The sequence below is a fragment of the Mytilus trossulus genome, chromosome 4, assembly GCF_036588685.1.
Source record: "Mytilus trossulus isolate FHL-02 chromosome 4, PNRI_Mtr1.1.1.hap1, whole genome shotgun sequence".
Classification (NCBI taxonomy): domain Eukaryota; kingdom Metazoa; phylum Mollusca; class Bivalvia; order Mytilida; family Mytilidae; genus Mytilus; species Mytilus trossulus.
This window is the reverse complement of record NC_086376.1, coordinates 36,988,350-37,011,868: the sequence shown is the minus strand read 5'-3', so window position 1 is coordinate 37,011,868 and position 23,519 is coordinate 36,988,350. Positions and strand designations below refer to the sequence as shown.

General features: G+C 32.9%; 1 long non-coding RNA gene across 1 annotated transcript; it reads right to left on the bottom strand.

Annotated features, from left to right (window-relative positions):
* Window positions 1–499: 499 nt before the first annotated feature.
* LOC134715233 (uncharacterized) lies at window positions 500–6,562 on the bottom strand. The gene is made up of 2 exons (XR_010106636.1): window positions 6,112–6,562; window positions 500–5,585 (listed from the first exon to the last, which is right to left on the bottom strand). It is a non-coding gene; the product is annotated as an uncharacterized LOC134715233 (long non-coding RNA).
* Between the last annotated feature and the right edge of the window lie 16,957 nt (window positions 6,563–23,519).

Below are 23,519 nucleotides of genomic sequence, written 5' to 3'. Positions count from 1 at the left end.
GTGTTATCGCCTTTATATACCACGGGTAAGGTTGTTAATATAGTTAATATACGTGCTATAGCCTTTATATACCATAGGTAAGGTGGTTGGTATCGTTTATATACGAGTTATAGCTTTTATATACCACGGGTAAGGTGGTTGATATAGTTTATATACGTGTTATAGCCTTTATATACCACGGGCAAGGTGGTTGAAATAGTTTATAAACGTGTAGCAACCTTTATATACCACGAGTTAGGTGGTTGATATAGTTTATATACGTGTTATAGCCTTGATATACCATAGGTAAGGTGTTGATATAGTTTATATACGTGTTATCGCCTTTATATACCGCGGGTAAGGTGGTTGATATAGTAATATACGTGTTATCGCCTTTATATACCACGGGTAAGGTTGCTAATATAGTTAATATACGTGCTATAGCCTTTATATACCATAGGTAAGGTGGTTGGTATCGTTTATTTATCTCAGATGGTGCCATTAAAACAAAATACATATATGGTTTGGCGATATCTGGCCACAGCTTTTATTCATAATATGATAGATTCATATAATATAATATATATATACATGTAGATAGATATGTTGTAGATAGATACTAAGATATGTTGTAGATAGATAGATAGACCATAGACCATGTATATGTAGATAGATCTATGGTCGGTTACCCGAAGATAATATGGCAACCAGGTAGATAGATAGATATATGTGAAGATAGATATATATGAAATGCACCGTGGGATACACTGGTGCTTAAAATTTAGAAAACACCGTGGGATACACAAGTGTAGTCTGTATTATCCAAAAACCTAAAATTTCATAGTTAACATTAAGATTCTATGCAGCGAATTCTGCCATTTACGGGAATATATTTATGATGCTCAAAGTTCAAAAATAAAAGTCACTTTTCTCAACAGCAAACGAGTTAACATCATCAGTCAAATCTGTATCACCACTATCACCGACAAAACCTGAAAAATAAATACAAAAGAGCAGTATCTTGTTCAATAAAAAGGAGTGGGAGGGCGGGTTTTCAAGTTTACCGCTTACAAAATTTAAACATCTTGCTTGCTGCGATGAAATTCTAAAAAGGAATAAATGACGTCACAGAATATAACGTCACTCATGTTGGGTAAATCTAAAACATGAAACACAATCCGTGAGTGGCCCCGGCGATAACTGAATTTAAATCTATTAACTTAAATTCCATTATCTCAGATGGTGCCATTAAAACAAAATACATATATGGTTTGGCGATATCTGGCCACAGCTTTTATTCATAATATGATAGATTCATATAATATAATATATATATACATGTAGATAGATATGTTGTAGATAGATACTAAGATATGTTGTAGATAGATAGATAGACCATAGACCATGTATATGTAGATAGATCTATGGTCGGTTACCCGAAGATAATATGGCAACCAGGTAGATAGATAGATATATGTGAAGATAGATATATATGAAATGCACCGTGGGATACACTGGTGCTTAAAATTTAGAAAACACCGTGGGATACACAAGTGTAGTCTGTATTATCCAAAAACCTAAAATTTCATAGTTAACATTAAGATTCTATGCAGCGAATTCTGCCACATTGACGGAGGAAAACAGAGACTCTGTCAACCGCCATAAAAAGGGCGGTTCGCTGCAAAGCTGTGAACCAGATATAAGATAACTCAGTTAGGTAGATATCTTTATTTAACGTACAACTTGGTACATATATATATTAAATAATCTAGATAGATAGATAGATATTATTTAACGTACAACTTGGTACATATATAGATAGATAGATATTTTACTGAACGTACAACTTGGTCCATATATAAGATAATGTCTAGATAGATAAATAGATATTTTAATTTAACGTACAACTTGGTACATATATATATTAAATAATCTAGATAGATAGATGGATATTATTTAACGTACAACTTGGTACATATATGGATAAATAAATATTTTACTGAACGTACAACTTGGTCCATATATATGATATTGTCTAGATAGATAAATAGATATTGTTATTTAACGTACAACTTGGTACGTATATATATTAAATAATCTAGATAGATAGATAGATATTATTTAACGTACAACTTGGTACATATATAGCTGGATAGATATTTTACTGAACGTACAACTTGGTCCATATATATGATGTCTAGATAGATAAATAGATTTTTTTTATTTAAAGTACAACTGGTACATAATATATGTTAAATAATCTAGATAAAGTTTTGTGAACAACTGTTCAAAACATATTTACCTAGGCTACACAGATAAAAATACTTACCAAAACTACAGCAAACCATAAAATAGTTGATTGTATTTGTATATCATAAAATATAGTATATTATAGTATATCAACCAATAATATAAAGATGTTTAAGAATTCATTTCATAAGCAGGTTAAGAGTGCCAAGTGAAAAACATCCAGTGAAAAACATCCAGTGAAAAAGTTCTGATCTGATCGAATCATGATATTTTATGTAGCAACCCAACAGCTTATTATAAAGGCAATAAATAGTTGTAAATTTTATAGCAGCACCAGTCCAGTTTGCATTGGTCTAAATTGCGACCATCCTTACTTAAGAATGATGAATTTCACACTCCATCTGGTCATGTTCTACATCTCATTGACAAAGACCCACTCTAGAACTACCTGTGTCAATACCACTACAAGTTTATTAAAATTATGTTGGATCCTTACAGTTTCATTATACATGTATATTCTGAGTTAACGTTTAACATGCGACAAATATGCCCCCCACAAAAAACATTTCATGCCTAGACCTAAGTCAACCCCATCTGGAGGATATCAGTCTGCTACAAAAACATACTTACTATTGAGGATTCTACTATTAAAACATCAAACATTAAAAATCTCCTACAACTCTGTATTGCAAATAGCTACAGGAAGTATAGCTACATAGTAATATGATAACTATTTAAAGCATAATAAATCAAGAAAAATAATAATTCTTCAGGAAAACCCTGTATTAAGTGTCAGTATTGGATCTCCAACCCAATTATTGATTTTATAATCCTTCAAAATCAATGAAAGGACCGCTTTATTACATTAAAGGACAAGGTGATTTGAACTTGGATATCACAAGCCACAAGGCATAGATTAAACAAGGTACACCTGGTTAAAGTTACCTGTTAGGACATCCAAAAGTTATAAAGGATGACCTGTGTTACACAAAAAACAAAAAAACCAAACAAGTGCTTAACAACATCTACATATAGATAATTAAAAGCATAACAATTCAAAACTTCCAAGCATTATGCTAAAGTTACTGAAATTCAACCTGTACTATAATTTCCATAATAAATAACAACCGTAATTTGGAATCAACTGTTGCCCAGCAACCAGTAGGGCCAATCATTTATGCAAAGAAAAGTTCCTCATAAAGCACCAGCCTAAAATAACAAACAGCACCTAAACATACAGCGTACGATACTCATAAATTGGGCAACTTCTAGAATCCCCCAGGATGAAGATTACAATACATTCTATACTAGTATATATATAAATTAAGCTGTTGACACCTAAATACTCAAGATTTTTAGCAGTGGAGCAGACTGCAAGACAAGCTGTAAATAATTACTTAGTTTGTTCTAGATTTGCTAATATTACATGTACATACATGTATATATTTAACTGCGACTGACAATTTAAAAAGTAAAAAAAAAACAAAACTTGTCAAGATTAAAAGTTGATTACAAGATAACACCTTTGGACCCCTTTTTCCCTTAATATATATGTATATATATAAAAACAAGAGTGAACACACTGAAATGTTTTGCCTTCTTTACTAATCCTTGATACTATCTTGATAGACCTAAATATAAAGCTTTATTACAACTGTCACATAAACTCAACATTAACCAAGAAAAGGAAATATTGATCAATCAACCATGAAAATGATGTCAAGGTCAGATGAACCATGCCAGGCAGACATGTACAGCTAACAAATCTTCAATACAACAAATATAGTTGACTTATTGCTTATAAATAAAGAAAAACAAACCAAAACACACAAACACTTAAAACTTAGCAATGGACCGTGAAAATGAGGTCTAAGTCAAATAAAACCAGCGTAAACGACACGAGGATTATTAAATATGTCCATACACCAAATATAGTTGACCTAATGCACAAGGTATTAGAAAAATAGACCAAAACTAAAAAACTTAACTTTGACCACTGAACCATTAAAAATAAGGTCAAGGTCAGATGACACCTGTCAGCTAGACACGTACACCTTGCAATCATTCCATACACCAATTATAGTAGACCTATTGCATATAGTATATGTAAAACAGACCAAAACACAAAAACTTAACTATAACCACTGAACCAAGAAAATGAGGTCAAGGTCAGATGACACCTGTCAGCTAGACATGTACACCTTACAATCATTCCATACACCAATTATAGTAGACTTATTGCATATAGTATGATAAAAACAGACCAAAAAACAAAAACTTAACTATAACCACTGAACCAAGAAAATGAGGTCAAGGTCAGATGACACCTGCCAGTTGGACATGTACACCTTACAGTCCTTCCATACACTGAATATACTAGACCTATTGCTTATAGTATCTGAGATATGGACTTGAACACCAAAACTTAACCTTGTTCACTGATCCATGAAATGATGATTGATTGATTGTTAGTTTCTTAATGTCCAGTGGCAAATATTTCATGCATATTCAGGACGATCCATGAAATGAGGTCGAGGTCAAGTGAAAACTGTCTGACAGACATGAGGACCTGCAAGGTACGCATATACCAAATATGGTTATCCAATTACTTATAATAAGAGAGAATTTAACATTACAAAAATTTTATTTTTTTTTTTTTTTTTTTTTTATCAGGTTATTAAACAAGATAAATATTAATCTTATAATGTTATATAAATCGATAGCGTCCTCCATTCAAAAAGTGATAAATACCAAACAACATTTAAAAGTTTCAATGTAATATATTATATAACAATTATATCAAATGTAACCTCATATTTACAAAAGTTTTTTATTTAAAGCACATGATGTGGCATCCCATCATTGTATGGCCATAAAAATTTGTAAACGTAACACATTCAGCAATTTTAAGTTTAGAAACTGAGATATAAACGTTACACAAATCTTTTCAATCCTACCCATAAGAAAAGAAAAAGTTGTCTTAATCTATATAAATAAGTTTGTTAATGTTATATGTTGGAATCACATGTACATTTTGTACATGAGTTGGTTTAACTTAAAAGTAATATACTGCTTTTAACTAAAAAATCTGACGATTACCTGAAAAAATTTTCAACTGAATCATACCAATGCGAAGCTCTAGGGGTAGCATAAATAACGTCGATGACGATCCAATGTATAAATGTATGTGACCAAAGCAGTTGAGTTAGTGGCGTGATGAGTCGTGAATCCAGTCCAGTCTGGTAACCCATTTTTAAAAAACTGGTGTGGCCTTGTTGTCCAGTCTCTGGTCCAGTTACAATCCTTGGCCGTGTTCGTGGCCGAGCAAGGTCTCTACTTGATCTACCCAACTTGTGCTACAACTCAACAAAAAGTAAATATTAGTTTCCTCATGCTACATAGCATTGACAGACAAACCCCAATAACTGTACAAAGAAACAATAACAATTTAAAAAAATTATGTATACTCATACATGTGGTTGTGTCAATAGCTAATAGTTACAATAATTTAAAATTAATTCAAAATTAGTATATATACAGATTTATATAAACTAAAATCCATATTCAGTTGATAGTAACATAGTGTAATATTAGTATATAATTGAGTTATTACGGATTCGTTATTTATACAACGTCAACAATAATTCAAGCTGTGGCCTGTTGACATATGGCTGAATTCTTGATCTAACTGAACTATTCATACCATATCGACCTAGTCTAGTCTAGAGAGTAGTAGTAACTATAAAATGTATACATTTGTACATGTCACTGTGATGAATGACTCTTGACAATTTTTAGTAAACAAATGTGTAGGTACACGCAAAATGTACAGCCGGATACATACAGATGTTAATATTTGCTTAAATCCACCAGCAAGCTAACATTTAGCAATGATTTCTTTTGGCTACTGCTTCTTAACTCCGGGTATGGTCTCTGTTCAAGATTTCCAAGATTTTTGTTTATTTGTATCGAAAGTTGAACTTCCGGTTATGAACCTGGGTCCTTCGCCCCAAAGAGTACGTCCCTTTTTACGTTCATATCCTTTCATGGAATATTTTCTATATATGTGCTATGAAAGATCTAGATACACAATTACCGATGTATACCCTCTTAAGGCAAATTTACTTCTAATTCGGAAGTTTCGGGAGTTCATTAGATAAAACCTGCCCCACAACACATAATCATTAAAGACACGTTACTAACCTGCATGATCTGTTACAACGCAAAATACCATTTGTTAGGCTTACCCATAGGCACTTTACGATCTGTCAATACTCAATTTCAATAGTATAAGATATGAGATCAAAGTAATATATATAAAAAAAAAAAAAAAAAAAAAAAAAAAAAAATAAAAACACTCGTGCATCTAATTTTATGTCGAAATATACAATGTCAGTCAATGACGCCTGGTAAACATTATTATAAATTAAATCTGCAAATCTTAGGACAATGTTGCATCTAATTACTCACACTTGTAAAAATTAAATAATTATAAAAAATGAAAACGAATAATCCATTCATGAGACCAATGAATTTGTCATTCGGTCTTTCCATGTGCTCTCCACGTGGCGATGCCATATGGTTAAAAATTGACGATCGATAAACAAATTCTTTCTAAGATTACTTTTTTTTTTTTAAATCACATTAGAAGCATAAGTCAGGTTATAACCATACAAATTCTTACACGGTTTACATTACCATTTTAATTTTCAAGTTTACCGCTTACAAAATTTAAACATCTTGCTTGCTGCGATGAAATTCTAAAAAGGAATAAATGACGTCACAGAATATAACGTCACTCATGTTGGGTAAATCTAAAACATGAAACACAATCCGTGAGTGGCCCCGGCGATAACTGAATTTAAATCTATTAACTTAAATTCCAATACGTGTTATAACCTTGATATACTTTAGGTAAGGTGGTTGGTATAGTTTATGTACGTGTTATAGTCTTTATATACCATGGGTAAGGTGGTTGACATAGTTTATATACGTGTTATAGTCTTTATATACCATAGGTAAAGTGGTTGACATAGTTTATATACATGTTATAGCCTTTATATACCATGTTTAAGGTGGTTGACATAGTTTATATACGTGTTATAGCCTTGATATACCACGGGTTAGGTGGTTGATATAGTTTATATACGTGTTATAGCCTTTATATACCACGGGTTAGGTGGTTGACATAGTTTATATACGTGTTATAACCTTGATATACTTTAGGTAAGGTGGTTGGTATAGTTTATATACGTGTTATAGTCTTTATATACCATGGGTAAGGTGGTTGACATAGTTTATATACGTGTTATAGCCTTTATATACCACGGGTTAGGTGGTTGACATAGTTTATATACGTGTTATAGTCTTTATATACCATAGGTAAAGTGGTTGACATAGTTTATATACATGTTATAGCCTTTATATACCATGTTTAAGGTGGTTGACATAGTTTATATACGTGTTATAGCCTTGATATACCACGGGTAAGGTGGTTGATATATTTTATATACGTGTTATAGCCTTTATATAACACGGGTAAGGTGTTTGACATAGTTTATATACGTGTTATAGCCTTTATATACCACGGGTTAGGTGGTTGACATAGTTTATATACGTGTAATAACCTTTAAATACCACGGGTAAGGTGGTTGACATAGTTTATATACGTGTTATAGCCTTGATATACCACGGGTTAGGTGGTTGATATAGTTTATATACGTGTTATAGTCTTAATATACCATGGGTAAGGTGGTTGACATAGTTTATATAAGTGTTATAGTCTTTATATACCACGGGTTAGGTGGTTGACATAGTTTATATATGTGTGATAGCCTTTATATACCATGGGTAAGGTGGTTGATATAGTTTATATACGTGTTATAGCCTTTATATACCATGGGTAAGGTGTTTGACATAGTTTACATACGTGTTATAGTCATTGTATACCACGAGTTAGGTGGTTGATATAGTTTATATACGTGTTATAGCCTTGATATACCATAGGTAAGGTGTTGATATAGTTTATATACGTGTTATCGCCTTTATATACCGCGGGTAAGGTGGTTGATATAGTAATATACGTGTTATCGCCTTTATATACCACGGGTAAGGTTGTTAATATAGTTAATATACGTGCTATAGCCTTTATATACCATAGGTAAGGTGGTTGGTATCGTTTATATACGTGTTATAACCTTGATATACTTTAGGTAAGGTGGTTGGTATAGTTTATATACGTGTTATAGTCTTTATATACCATGGGTAAGGTGGTTGACATAGTTTATATACGTGTTATAGTCTTTATATACCATAGGTAAAGTGGTTGACATAGTTTATATACATGTTATAGCCTTTATATACCATGTTTAAGGTGGTTGACATAGTTTATATACGTGTTATAGCCTTGATATACCACGGGTTAGGTGGTTGATATAGTTTATATACGTGTTATAGCCTTTATATACCACGGGTTAGGTGGTTGACATAGTTTATATACGTGTTATAACCTTGATATACTTTAGGTAAGGTGGTTGGTATAGTTTATATACGTGTTATAGTCTTTATATACCATGGGTAAGGTGGTTGACATAGTTTATATACGTGTTATAGCCTTTATATACCACGGGTTAGGTGGTTGACATAGTTTATATACGTGTTATAGTCTTTATATACCATAGGTAAAGTGGTTGACATAGTTTATATACATGTTATAGCCTTTATATACCATGTTTAAGGTGGTTGACATAGTTTATATACGTGTTATAGCCTTGATATACCACGGGTAAGGTGGTTGATATATTTTATATACGTGTTATAGCCTTTATATAACACGGGTAAGGTGTTTGACATAGTTTATATACGTGTTATAGCCTTTATATACCACGGGTTAGGTGGTTGACATAGTTTATATACGTGTAATAACCTTTAAATACCACGGGTAAGGTGGTTGACATAGTTTATATACGTGTTATAGCCTTGATATACCACGGGTTAGGTGGTTGATATAGTTTATATACGTGTTATAGTCTTAATATACCATGGGTAAGGTGGTTGACATAGTTTATATAAGTGTTATAGTCTTTATATACCACGGGTTAGGTGGTTGACATAGTTTATATATGTGTGATAGCCTTTATATACCATGGGTAAGGTGGTTGATATAGTTTATATACGTGTTATAGCCTTTATATACCATGGGTAAGGTGGTTGACATAGTTTACATACGTGTTATAGTCATTGTATACCACGGGTTAGGTGGTTTATATAGTTTATATATGTGTGATAACCTTTATATACCATTGGTAAGGTGGTTGATATAGTTTAAATACGTGTTATAGTCTTTATATACCATAGGTAAGGTGGTTGACATAGTTTATATACATGTAATAGCCTTTATATACCACGGGTTAGGTGGTTGACATAGTTTATATACGTGTTATAGTCTTTATATACCACGGGTTAGGTGGTTGATATAGTTTATATACGTGTAATAACCTTTAAATACCACGGGTAAGGTGGTTGACATAGTTTATATACGTGTTATAGCCTTGATATACCACGGGTTAGGTGGTTGATATAGTTTATATACGTGTTATAGTCTTAATATACCATGGGTAAGGTGGTTGACATAGTTTATTTAAGTGTTATAGTCTTTATATACCACGGGTTAGGTGGTTGATATAGTTTATATACGTGTTATAGCCTTTATATACCATAGGTAAGGTGGTTGACATAGTTTACATACGTTTTATAGCCTTTATATACCATAGGTAAGGTGGTTGATATAGTTTATTTACGTGTTATAGTCTTTATATACCATAGGTAAGGTGGTTGACATAGTTTATATACGTGTTATAGCCTTTATATACCACGGGTTAGGTGGTTGATATAGTTTATATACGTGTTATAGTCTTTATATACCACGGGTTAGGTGGTTGATATAGTTTATATACGTGTTATAGCCTTTATATACCATAGGTAAGGTGGTTGATATAGTTTATATACGTGTTATAGTCTTTATATACCATAGGTAAGGTGGTTGACATAGTTTATATACATGTTATAGCCTTTATATACCACGGGTTAGGTGGTTGACATAGTTTATATACGTGTTATAGTCTTTATATACCATAGGTAAGGTGGTTGATATAGTTTATATACGTGTTATAACCTTCATATACCACGGATAAGGTGGTTGGTATAGTTTATTTACGTGTTAAAGCCTTTATATACCATGGGTAAGGTGGTTGATATAGTTTATATACGTGTTATAGCCTTTATATACCATGGGTAAGGTGGTTGATATAGTTTATATACATGTTATCGCCTTTATATGCCATAGGTAAGGTGGCTTGTATAGTTTTTATACGTGTTTTAGGCTTAACATACCACGGGTTAGGTGGTTGATATAGTTTATATACGTGTTATAGTCTTTATATACCATGGGTAAGGTGGTTGACATAGTTTATATACGTGTTATAGTCTTTATATACCATAGGTAAGGTGGTTGACATAGTTTATATACGTGTTATAGCCTTTATATACCATGTTTAAGGTGGTTGACATAGTTTATATACGTGTTATAGCCTTTATATACCACGGGTTAGGTGGTTGATATAGTTTATGTTATAGATAATGCATATTTTAAGGTTTTTCTTGTCGTAGAACACACCGAGGGGTGACAGGATTGATCAAATGAAAGACCGACCGGAGGGAGGTCTTTCTTTGAACAATCCTGACACCCCGAGGTGTGTTCTAAGACAAGAAAAACCTTAAAATATGCATTATCTGACTTATATACCGTCAAAAAATATTAATTTAATAAAGATTTGTAAAATTTAGTATCCTTTTTTACCGACAACACTTAAGTGGGATATTCCTTTCTAATGCGTTCAGGTTTAAATACGCCCTGTGGCTCATTTAAAATGTGAAATAAAACTCACTAAATAATTTAGATATCAACCTTTTAAAAATTATTATCCGTACACAATAAAAATATTACTGTTACTGAATGAAGTAAGACACAAATGTATGGTTGCCATCCGATAACGGTGTATGACAAATACAAGACACATTGTAAGTTATTTATTGTACCACTTAGCTTATGGAAAAGGGGGAGGGGGTATGTTTTTTTCTATTTGTTATGTTACTTCTATCGCGGAAAAGTTGTTATTTCTTTAAACATTTTACTTGAATCAAAAGAAAAATTCAGAAAGATTGTCTCTCGAATAGCAATACATTGTATTTAAAGATAATCAGGATAAAATTATATAACCTCCGCATCCGACTCTTTCGTGAGTTACGTTAATGTTATTCAATAGAATATAAGTTGATCATTTGATAGAGTAAAAGGTATACATAAATTTAAAAAAGTTAAGAACTGACACGAATACGAATATAAATACATGTAGGTCACAGTATGATTTCCTATTCCGTGTGTATCGTTCTGAACATGCCTAAAATATTTGCCACTGGACGTTAAGCAAGCAACCAAAAAATCAATCAACCTATTCAGATTGACTCAATAAGATTTTCAATATCTTACACACGAATGTGTTAAATCTGAATTTATTTTATGAAAGTCTACATTAAAATTCATCTGACCTATATGATAATGTTTCTTTATTATAGCGATAAATCAACAAAACTTCACGTTATTTTGTTTCTAAAATTAAATTGCGGGTTTACAATGACGATTTCTTTTACATCTATCATCGGTTGAATTTTAGAAAATAAATTTCCAAATCGGCAACAAAAAACTATTAGACGAATAAAATTTTGAAGTAAATTATAGATTGCATGTTTATCAAGGAAAATAATGACCTTACACAGGTCATTATTTTATGCCTTGAAGCATATACCATTGATACATGGTATCGTCCGGGTTGATTCTGAAAAAGAATAACCTGACGTTCTGAAAGAAAATAACTCCATATAGGTATATAAATACGTGTTATAGTCTTTATATACTATGGGTAAGGTGGTTGAGATAGTTTATATAAGTGTTATAGTCTTTATATACCACGGGTTAGGTGGTTGATATAGTTTATATATGCGTGATGGCCTTTATATACCATGGGTAAGGTGGTTGATATAGTTTATATACGTGTTATAGCCTTTATATACCATAGGTAAGGTGGTTGATATAGTTTATATACGTGTTATAGTCTTTATTTACCATAGGTAAGGTGGTTGACATAGTTTATATACATGTTATAGCCTTTATATACCAAGGGTTAGGTGGTTGACATAGTTTATATACGTGTTATAGTCTTTATATACCATAGGTAAGGTGGTTGACATAGTTTATATACGTGTTATAGCCTTTATATACCATGTTTAAGGTGGTTGACATAGTTTATATACGTGTTATAGTCTTTATATATACCACGGGTTAGGTGGTTGACATAGTTTATATACGTGTTATAGTCTTTATATACCATGGGTTAGGTGGTTGATATAGTTTATATATGTGTTATAGCCTTTATATACCATGGGTAAGGTGGTTGATATAGTTTATATACGTGTTATAGCCTTTATATACCATGGGTAAGGTGGTTGACATAGTTTATATACATGTTATCGCCTTTATATGCCATAGGTAAGGTGGCTTGTATAGTTTATATACGTGTTATAGTCTTTATATACCACGGGTAAGGTGGTTGATATAGTTTATATACGTGTGATAGCCTTTATATACCATGGGTACAGTGGTTGATATAGTTTATATACGTGTAATAGTCTTTATATACCATGGGTAAGGTGGTTGACATAGTTTATATACATGTTATAGCCTTTATATGCCATAGGTAAGGTGGCTTGTATAGTTTATATACGTGTTATAGTCTTTATATACCACGGGTAAGGTGGTTGATATAGTTTATATACGTGTTATAGCCTTTATATACCATAGGTAAGGTGGTTGACATAGTTTATATACGTGTAATGGCCTTTATATACCATGGGTAAGGTGATTGATATAGTTTATATACGTGTAAAAGCCTTTATATACCACGGATAAGGTGGTTGATATAGTTAATACACCATATCGCCTTTATATACCACGGGTAAGGTAGTTGACATAGTTCATATACGTGTTATAGCCTTGATATACCACGGGTAAGGTGGTTGGTATAGTTTATATACGTGTTATATCCTTGATATACCATGGGTACGGTGGTTGGTATAGTTTATATACGTGTTATAGCCTTGATACACCAAGGGTAAGGTGGTTGATATAGTTTATATACGTGTTATAACCTTTGTATACCACGGGTATGTTGGTTGATATATAGTTCATTTACGTAATATAGCCTTGATATATTACGAGTAAGGTGGTTGATATAGTTTATATACGTGTTATAGCCTTTTTATACCACGGGTATGGTGATTGATATATAGTTCATATACGTGTAACAGCCTTTATATACCACGGTAATGGTGGTTGATATAGTTTATATACGTGTTATAGCCTTTATATACCACGGGTTAGGTGGTTGATATAGTTTATATACGTGTTATAGCCTTTATATACCAAAGGTAAGGTGGTTGGTATAGTTTATATACGTGTTATAGTCTTTATATACCACGGGTTAGGTGGTTGATATAGTTTATATACGTGTTATAGCCTTTATATACCATAGGTAAGGTGGTTGATATAGTTAATATACGTGTTATAGTCTTTATATACCATAGGTAAGGTGGTTGACATAGTTTATATACATGTTATAGCCTTTATATACCACGGGTTAGGTGGTTGACATAGTTTATATACGTGTTATAACCTTTATATACCACGGGTAAGGTATTGTTGATGAATGTAGCTTATATATATGTATTAGTCATTATATACAACGAAACAAAGAGTGGACATAATTTATATACTTGCAATGAACTTTTTACATATACAACAGGTATGGCGATGGATATGATTTATATACGTTTATGAGCCTTGGTTTTCCAGGGGTATGGCAGTAAATATAGTTTATGTACGTTAATTTAATAGCCTGTCTGAATTGTTTTGACTGCTATTGTATTAAAGAAATGAATGTGTTAAACTGCTATTGTAGTGGGGACCTAAATGAGTTACTCTGCTATTGCAGTGGGGACCCGATTGAGTTACGTGTAATAGCCTTGATATACCACGGATAAGGTAGTTGATATAGCTAATTTACGTGTTATCGCCTTTATATACCACGGGTAAGGTGGTTGATATAGTTTATATACGTGTTATAGCCTTTATATACCATAGGTAAGGTGGTTGGTATAGTTTATATACGTGTTATAGCCTTTATATACCACGGGTAAGGTTGTTAATATAGTTTATATACGTGTTATAGTTTTTATTTATCACGGGTAAGGTGGTTGATATAGTTTATATACGTGTTATAGCCTTTATATACCACGAGTAAGGTTGTTGAAATAGTTTATAAACGTGTATCAGCCTTTATATACCACGGGTTGGGTGGTTGATATAGTTTATATACGTGTTATAGCCTTTATATACCACGGGTAAGGTGGTTGATATAGTTTATATACGTGTTATAGCCTTTATATACCACGGGTTAGGTGGTTTATATAGTTAATATACGTGTTATCGCCTTTATATACTACGGGAAAGGTGGTTGATATAGTTTATATACATGTTAAAGCCTTTATATACCACGGGTAAGGTGGTTGATATAGTTTATATAAGTGTTATAGCCTTTATATACCATAGGTATTATTAAAGGTGGTTGATATAGTTTATATACGTGTTATAGGCTTTATATACCACTGGTAAGGTGGTTGGTATAGTTTATATACGTGTTATAGCATTGATATACCACCGGTAAGGTGGTTGACATAGTTTATATACGTGTTATAGACTTAATATACCACGGGTTAGGTGGTTTATATAGTTAATATACGTGTTATCGCCTTTATATACCACGGGAAAGGTGGTTGATATAGTTTATATACATGTTAAAGCCTTTATATACCACGGGTAAGGTGGTTGCTATAGTTTATATAAGTGTTATAGCCTTTATATACCATAGGTATTATTAATGGTGGTTGATATAGTTTATATACGTGTTATAGCCTTTATATACCATGGGTAAGGTGGTTGGTATAGTTTATATACGTGTTATAGCCTTTATATACCATGGGTACGGTGGTTGGTATAGTTGATATACGTGTTATAGCCTTGATACACCAAGGGTAAGGTGGTTGATTTAGTTTATATACGTGTTATAGCCTTTATATACCACGGGTATGTTGGTTGATATATATTTCATACGTGTTATAGCCTTTATATACCATGGGTACGGTGGTTGGTATAGTTGATATACGTGTTATAGCCTTGATACACCAAGGGTAAGGTGGTTGATTTAGTTTATATACGTGTTATAGCCTTTATATACCACGGGTATGTTGGTTGATATATATTTCATATACGTGTTATAGCCTTGATATATTACGAGTAAGGTGGTTGATATAGTTTATATACGTGTTATAGCCTTTTTATACCACGGGTATGGTGATTGATATATAGTTCATATACGTGTTATAGCCTTTATATATCACGGTTATGGTGGTTGATATAGTTTATATACCTGTTATAGCCACACGGGTTAGGTGGTTGATATAGTTTATATACGTGTTATAGCCTTTATATACCACGGGTAAGTTGGTTGATATAGTTTATATACGTGTTATAGCCTTGATATACCACGGGTACGGTGGTTTGTATAGTTTATATACGTGTTATAGCCTTTACATACCATAGGTAAGGTGGTTAGTATAGTTTATATATGTGTTATAGCCTGTATATACCACGGGTAAGTTGGTTGATATAGTTTATATACGTGTTATAGCCTTGATATACCACGGGTACGGTGGTTTGTATAGTTTATATACGTGTTATAGCCTTTACATACCATAGGTAAGGTGGTTAGTATAGTTTATATATGTGTTATAGCCTTTATATACCACGACTAAGGTGGTTGAAATAGTTTATAAACGTGTATCAGCCTTTATATTCCACGGGTTAGGTAGTTGATATAGTTTATATACGTGTTATAGCCTTTATATACCACGGGTAAGGTGGTTGATATAGTTTATATACGTGTTAGTGCCTTTATATACCACGGGTAAGGTGGTTGAAATAGTTTATAAACGTGTAACAGCCTTAATATACCACGGGTTAGGTGATTGATATAGTTTATATACGTGTTATAGCCTTTATATACCACGGGTAAGGTGGTTGATATAGTTTATATACGTGTTATAGCCTTTATATACCACGGGTAAGGTGGTTGATATAGTTTATATACATGATATCGCCTTGATATATCACGGGTAAGGTGGTTGAAATAGTTTATATACGTGTTATAGCCTTTATATACCACGGGTAAGGTGTTTGGTATAATTTATATACGTGTTATAGCCTTTATATACCATGGGTACGGTGTTTTGTATAGTTTATATACGTGTTATAGCCTTTATATACCACGGGTAAGGTGGTTGATATAGTTTATATACGTGTTATAGCCTTTATATACCACGGGTAAGGTGTTTGGTATAGTTTATATACGTGTTATAGCCTTTATATACCATGGGTACGGTGTTTTGTATAGTTTATATACGTGTTATAGCCTTTATATACCACGGGTAAGGTGGTTGATATAGTTTATATACGTGTTATAGCCTTTATATACCACGGGTAAGGTGTTTGGTATAGTTTATATACGTGTTATAGCCTTTATATATCATGGTTATGGGGGTTGATATAGTTTATATACGTGTTATAGCCTTTATATACAATAGGTAAGGTGGTTGATATAGTTTATATACGTGTTATAGCCTTTATATACCACGGAGTCAGGTGGTTGATATAGTTTATATACGTGTTATAGCCTTTATATACCACGGGTAAGGGGGTTGCTATAGTTTATATACGTGTTATAACCTTTATATTCCACGGGTAAGGTATTGTTGATGAATGTAGCTTATATATATATGTATTAGTCATTATATACAACGAATCAAAGAGTGGACATAATTTATATACTTGTAATGAGCTCTTTACATATACAACAGGTATGGCGATGGATATGATTTATATACGTTTATGAGCCTTGGTTTTCCAGGGGTATGGCAGTAAATACAGTTTATGTACGTTAACTTAATAGCCTGTCTGAATTTTTTTAACTGTTATTGTAGAGAAGACATGAATGTGTTAAACTGCTATTGTAGTGGGGACCTGAATGAGTTACTCTGCTATTGCAGTGGGGACCCGATTGAGTTACGTGTAATAGCCTTTATATACCATGGATAAGGTAGTTGATATAGTTAATTTACGTGTTATCGCCTTTATATACCACGGATAAGGTGGTTGATATACTTTATATACGTGTTATAACCTTTATATACCATAGGTAAGGTGGTTGGTATAGTTTATATACGTGTTATAGCCTTGATATACCACGGGTAAGGTTGTTAATATAGTTTATATACGTGTTATAGCCTTTATATACCACGGGTTAGGTGGTTGATATAGTTAATATACGTGTTATAGCCTTTATATACCACGGGTAAGGTAGTTGATATAGTTTATATACGTGTTATAGCTTTTATTTATCACAGGTTAGGTGGTTGATATAGTTTATAATATACGTGTTATAGCCTTTATATACCAAAGGTAAGGTGGTTGGTATAGTTTATATACGTGTTATAGCCTTTATATACCACGGGTACGGTGGTTTGTATAGTTTATATACGTGTTATAGCCTTTATATACCACGGGTTAGGTGGTTGATATAGTTTATATACGTGTTATAGCCTTGATATACCACGGGTATGGTGGTTTGTATAGTTTATATACGTGTTATAACCTTTATATACCACGGGTAAGGTGGTTGATATATAGTTCATATACTCTTTACATATACAACAGGTATGGCGATTGATATGATTTATATACGTTTATGAGCCTTGGTTTTCCAGGAGTATGGCAGTAAATATAGTTGATGTACGTTAATATAATAGCCTGTCTGAATTTTTTTAACTGTTATTGTAGTGAAGACATAAATGTGTTAAACTGCTATTGTAGTGGGGACCTGAATGAGTTACTCTGCTATTGCAGTGGGGACCCGATTGAGTTACGTGTAATAGCCTTTATATACCACGGATAAGGTAGTTGATATAGTTAATTTACGTGTTATCGCCTTTATATACCACGGATAAGGTGGTTGATATACTTTATATACGTGTTATAACCTTTATATACCATAGGTAAGGTGGTTGGTATAGTTTATATACGTGTTATAGCCTTGATATACCACGGGTAAGGTTGTTAATATAGTTTATATACGTGTTATAGCCTTTATATACCACGGGTTAGGTGGTTGATATAGTTAATATACGTGTTATAGCCTTTATATACAACGGGTAAGGTAGTTGATATAGTTTATATACGTGTTATAGCTTTTATTTATCACAGGTTAGGTGGTTGATATAGTTTATAATATACGTGTTATAGCCTTTATATACCAAAGGTAAGGTGGTTGGTATAGTTTATATACGTGTTATAGCCTTTATATACCACGGGTACGGTGGTTTGTATTGTTTATATACGTGTTATAGCCTTTATATACCACGGGTTAGGTGGTTGATATAGTTTATATACGTGTTATAGCCTTGATATACCACGGGTATGGTGGTTTGTATAGTTTATATACGTGTTATAACCTTTATATACCACGGGTAAGGTGGTTGATATATAGTTCATATACTCTTTACATATACAACAGGTATGGCGATTGATATGATTTATATACGTTTATGAGCCTTGGTTTTCCAGGAGTATGGCAGTAAATATAGTTGATGTACGTTAATATAATAGCCTGTCTGAATTTTTTTAACTGCCATTGTAGTGAAGACATGAATGTGTTAAACTGCTATTGTAGTGGGGACCTGAATGAGTTACTCTGCTATTGCAGTGGGGACCCGATTGAGTTACGTGTAATAGCCTTTATATACCACGGATAAGGTAGTTGATATAGTTAATTTACGTGTTATCGCCTTTATATGCCACGGGTAAGGTGGTTGATATAGTTTATATACGTGTTATAGCCTTTATATACCATAGGTAAGGTGGTTGGTATAGTTTATATACGTGTTATAGCCTTTATATACCACGGGTAAGGTTGTTAATATAGTTTATATACGTGTTATAGCCTTTATATACCAAGGGTTAGGTGGTTGATATAGTTAATATACGTGTTATAGCCTTTATATACCACGGGTAAGGTAGTTGATATATATAGATTCTTACATTGATACCAGTGGATTATCGGATAAATCCGATAATCCACGAGTAACTATGTAAGAATCTGTTTCTCTAATGATTAAAAAGACATTTTCTTTTTTTTTTTACCGAAAACCCCCTTCGAGTGCCTTTCACATAGCACGAAGTTGTCAATTTCATTAACACCTGTTATCATATTTTGGTTCATCCAATCAGCCAAAAAGGTCATGACCCTTAAAATCAACCAATGATCTTCTGAGATCACCAGCAACCACACGTTGATTAAATTTTTTTATACAATGGGTTCGAAAAGGGATAAATTTCCATAGAATTAGAGAAAGTTTATATACGTGTTATAGCTATTATTTATCACAGGTTAGGTGGTTGATATAGTTTATATACGTGTTATAACCTTTATATACCACGGGTAAGGTGGTTGATATATAGTTCATATACTCTTTACATATACAACAGGTATGGCGATGGATATGATTAATATACGTTTATGAGCCCTAGTTTTCCAGGAGTATGGCAGTAAATATAGTTGATGTACGTTAATATAATAGCCTGTCTGAATTTTTTTGACTGCTATTGTAGTGAAGACATGAATGTGTTAAACTGCTATTGTAGTGGGGACCTGAATGAGTTACTCTGCTATTGCAGTGGGGACCCGATTGAGTTACGTCTAATAGCCTTTATATACCACGAGTAAGGTGGTTGAAATAGTTTATAAACGTGTAACAGCCTTTATATACCACGGGTTAGGTGGTTGATATAGTTAATATACGTGTTATAGCCTTTATATACCACGGGTAAGGTGGTTGATATAGTTAATATACGTGTTATAGCTTTTATTTACCACGGGTTAGGTGGTTGATATAGTTTATATACGTGTTATAGTCTAGCTTTATATACCATAGGTAAGGTGGTTGGTATAGTTTATATACGTGTTATAGCCTTTATTTATCACGGGTTAGGTGGTTGACATAGTTTATATACGTGTTATAGCCTAGCTTTATATACCATAGGTAAGGTGGTTGATATAGTTTATATAGGTGTTATAGCCTTTATATACCATAGGTAAGGTGGTTGGTATAGTATATGCGTGTTATAGCCTTTATATACCACGGGTAAGGTGGTTGATATAGTTTATATACGTGTTATAGCCTTTATATACCACGGGTAAGGTGGTTGATATAGTTTATATACGTGTTATAGCCTTTATATACCACGGGTAAGGTGGTTGAAATAGTTTATAAACATGTAACAGCCTTTATATACCACGGGTTAGGTGATTGATATAGTTTATATACGTGTTATAGCCTTTATATACCACGGGTAAGGTGGTTGATATAGTTTATATACGTGTTATAGCCTGTATATACCACGGGTAAGGTGGTTGAAATAGTTTATAAACGTGTAACAGCCTTTATATACCACGGGTTAGGTGATTGATATAGTTTATATACGTGTTATAGCCTTTACATTCCACGGGTAAGGTGGTTGATATAGTTTATATAAATGGTATCGCCTTTATATATCACGGGTAAGGTGGTTGGTATAGTATATACGTGTTATAGCCTTTATATACCATGGGTAAGGTGGTTGACATAGTTTATACACGTGTTATAGTCTTTATATACCACGGGTAAGGTGGTTGACATAGTTTATATACTTGTTATAACCTTTATATACCATGGATACGGTGGTTTTTATAGTGTATATACGTGTTATAGCCTTGATATACAATGGGTAAGGTGGTTGATATAGTTTATATACGTGTAATAGCCTTTATATACCACGGATAAGGTGGTTGATATAGTTAATATACGTGTTATCGCCTTTATATACCACGGGTAAGGTGGTTAATATAGTTTATATACGTGTTTTAGCCTTTATATACCATAGGTAAGGTGGTTGGTATAGTTTATATACGTGTTATAGCCTTTATATACCACGGGTAAGGTTGTTAATATAGTTTATATTCGTGTTATAGCCTTTATATACCACGGGTTAGGTGGTTGATATAGTAAATATACGTGTTTTAGCCTTTATATACCACGGGTAAGGTGGTTGATATAGTTTATATACGTGTTATAGCTTTTAATTATCACGGGTAAGGTGATTGATATAGTTTATATACGTGTTATAACCTTTATATACTTTAGGTAAGGTGGTTGGTATAGTTGATATACGTGTTATAGCTTTTATATACCACGGATAAGGTGGTTGACATAGTTTATATACGTCTTATGGCCTTTATATACCACGGGTAAGGTGGTTGACATAGTTTATATACGTGTTATAGCCTTTATATACCACGGGTAAGGTGGTTGACATAGTTTATATACGTGTTATAGCCTTTATATACCACGGGTAAGGTGGTTGATATAGTTATATACGTGTTATAGCCTTTATATACCACGGGTTAAGTGGTTGGTATAGTTTATATACGTGTTATAGCCTTTATATACCACGGGTTAGGTGGTTGGTATAGTTTATATACGTGTTATAGCCTTTATATACCACGGGTTAGGTGGTTGATATAGTTTATATACGTGTTATAGCCTTTATATACCATGGGTTAGGTGGTTGATATAGTTTATATATGTGTAATAACCTTTAAATACCACGGGTAAGGTGGTTGATATAGTTTATATACGTGTTATAGCCTTTTTATACCATGAGTAAGGTGGTTAATATAGTTTATATACATGGTATCGCCTTTATATATCACGGGTAAGGTGGTTGACATAGTTTATATACGTGTTATAGCCTTGATATACAATGGGTAAGGTGGTTAATATAGTTTATATACGTGTTTTAGCGTTTATATACCATAGGTAAGGTGGTTGGTATAGTTTATATACGTGTTATAGCCTTCATATACCACGGGTAAGGTGGTTGGTATAGTTTATATACGTGTGATAGCCTTTATATACCATGGGTAAGGTGGTTGATATAGTTTATATACGTGTAAAGGCCTTTATATACCACGGATAAGGTGGTTAATATATAGTTAATATACCATATCGCCTTTATATACCACGGGTAAGGTGGTTGACATAGTTTATATACGTGTTATAGCCTTGATATACAATGGGTAAGGTGGTTAATATAGTTTATATACGTGTTTAAGCGTTTATATACCATAGGTAAGGTGCTTGGTATAGTTTATATACATGTACGTGTTATAGCTTTTATATACCACGGCTAAGGTGTTTGACATAGTTTATATACGTGTTATAGCCTTTATATACCATGGGTACGGTGGTTTGTATAGTTTATATACGTGTTATAGCTTTTATATACCACGGGTAAGGTGTTTGACATAGTTTATATACGTGCTATAGCCTTGATATACCACGGGTAAGGTGGTTGATATAGTTTATATACGTGTTATAGTCTTTATATACCACGGGCAAGGTGGTTGATATAGTTTATAAACGTGTATCAGCCTTTATATACCACGGGTAAGGTGGTTGATATAGTTTATATACGTGTTATAGCCTTTATATACCACGGGCAAGGTGGTTGATATAGTTTATAAACGTGTATCAGCCTTTATATACCACGGGTTAGGTGGTTGATATAGTTTATATACGTGTTATAGCCTTTATATACCACGGGTAAGGTGGTTGATATAGTTTATATACGTGTTATTGCCTTTATATACCGAGGATAAGGTGGTTAAAATAGTTTATAAACGTGTAACAGCCTTTATATACCACGGGTTAGGTGATTGATATAGTTTACATACGTGTTATAGCCGTTATATATCACGGGTAAGGTGGGTGATATAGTTATATACGTGTTATAGCCTTTTTATACCACGGGTAAGGTGGTTGATATAGTTTATATACATGGTATCGCCTTTATATATCACGGGTAAGGTGGTTGACATATATAGTTTATATACGTGTTATAGCCTTTATATACCAAGGGTAAGGTGGTTGGTATAGTTTATATACTTGTTATAGCCTTTATATACCATGGG